Source organism: Drosophila rhopaloa, unplaced genomic scaffold, assembly GCF_018152115.1.
Source record: "Drosophila rhopaloa isolate 14029-0021.01 unplaced genomic scaffold, ASM1815211v1 contig_168, whole genome shotgun sequence".
NCBI lineage: Eukaryota > Metazoa > Arthropoda > Insecta > Diptera > Drosophilidae > Drosophila > Drosophila rhopaloa.
In genome coordinates this window covers 63,456-65,385 of record NW_025335048.1, presented here as the reverse complement: position 1 = coordinate 65,385, position 1,930 = coordinate 63,456, and positions in this window count along the sequence as shown.

Sequence of the window (1,930 nt, the reverse complement as noted above, 5' to 3'; positions counted from 1 at the left end):
TCAACGAGGTATGCCATTCCAACATTCGACCACTATTTCCCAGGGTTTTGATTAAAAATATGAAAAATCGAGGTGATTTTCTTCGGGTTTGAGCCTTTTCATATGGGTGAGGGTCATGTTTTTTTTTCGAACAAATTTTTCAAATGATTTTTTTTTCTGTAAATGACACTTTGTTGGAAATTTTGTAATGAATTCAACGAGGTATGCCATTCCAACACCCGACCAATATTTCCCAGGGTTTTGATTAAAAATATGAAAAATCGAGGTGATTTTCTGTGGATTTGAGCCTTATCATAAGGGTGGGGGTCATGTTTTTTTATCAAAAAAAGTTTTCATTTGATTTTTTTTCTGTAAATGACACGTTGTTGAATATTTTGTAACGAATTTAACTAGGTATGCCATTCCAACTTTTTGGCTTTGTGATAAGGGATGGGGTCATTTTGTTTTACGAAAAAATTTTACAAATAATTTTTTTTGTCGTAAGGGTGGGAGTCATGTTTTTTTTTCGAAAAAATTTTTCAAATGATTTTTTTTTCTGTAAATAACACTTTGTTGGAAAATTTGTAATGAATTCAACGAGGTATGCCATTCCAACACTCGACCACTATTTCCTAGGGTTTTGATTAAAAAACCGAAAAATCGAGCTGATATTATCCGGATCTGGACATTGTCATAATGGGGTGGGGGACATTATTTTTGTCGACCACTACTTTCCAGGGTTTTGTTAAAAACCTGAAAAAATCGAGGTGATTTTCTTCGGATTTGAGCCTTGTCATAAGGGTGAGGGTCATTTTTTTTTTTCGAAAAAATTTTTCAAATGTTTTTTTTTTCGTAAATGACACTTTGTTGGAAAATTTGTAATGAATTCAACGAGGTATGCCATTTCAACATTCGACCAATATTTCCCAGGGTTTTGATTAAAAAACCGAAAAATCGAGGTGTTTTTCTTCGGATTTTGGCTTTGTCATAAGGGATGGAGGCATTTTTTTTTCGAAAAAATTTTTATAATGTTATTTTTTCTGTTAATGAGACTGTTGGAAGTTCTGTAACGAATTAAACTAGGTATGCCATTCCAAAATCCGGCCACTATTTCCCAGGGTTTTGATTAAAAATATGAAAAATCGAGGCGATTTTCTGTGGATTTGAAACTTGTCATATGGGTGGGGGTCATGTTTTTTAATCGAAAAAATTTTTCATTTAATTTTCTTTTTCTGTAAATGACACTTTGTTGGAAATTTTGTTACGAATTTAATTAGGTATGCCATACGACCACTATTTTGCAGGGTTTTGATTAAAAAACCCAAAAATCGAGGTGATTTTCCTTGGATTTTGGCTTTGTCATAAGGGATGGGGTCATTCTTTTCGAAAAATTTTTACAAATGATTTTTTTTTCTGTAAATGACAATCTGTTGGAAATTTTGTAACGAATGTAAATAGGTATGCCATTCCAATATCCGACCACTGTTTTCCAGGGTTTTGATTAAAAACCTGAAAAAATCGAGGTGATTTTCTTCGGATTTAAGCCTTGTCATAAGGGTGAGGGTCATGTTTTTTTTCGAAAAAATATTTCAAATGTTTTTTTTTTCGTAAATGACACTTTGTTGGAAATTTTATAACGAATTATACTAGGTATGTCATTCCAACATTCGACCACTATTTCGCAGGGTTTTGATTAAAAAACCGAAAAATCGAGGTGTTTTTCTTCGGATTTTGGCTTTGTCATAAGGGATGAGGTCATTTTTTTTGGAAAAATTTTTATAATGTTATTTTTTTCTGTTAATGAGACTGTTGGAAGTTCTGTAACGAATTAAACTAGGTATGCCATTCCAAAATCCGGCCACTATTTCCCAGGGTTTTGATTAAAAATATGAAAAATCGAGGCGATTTTCTGTGGATTTGAGACTTGTCATATGGGTGGGGGTCATGTTTT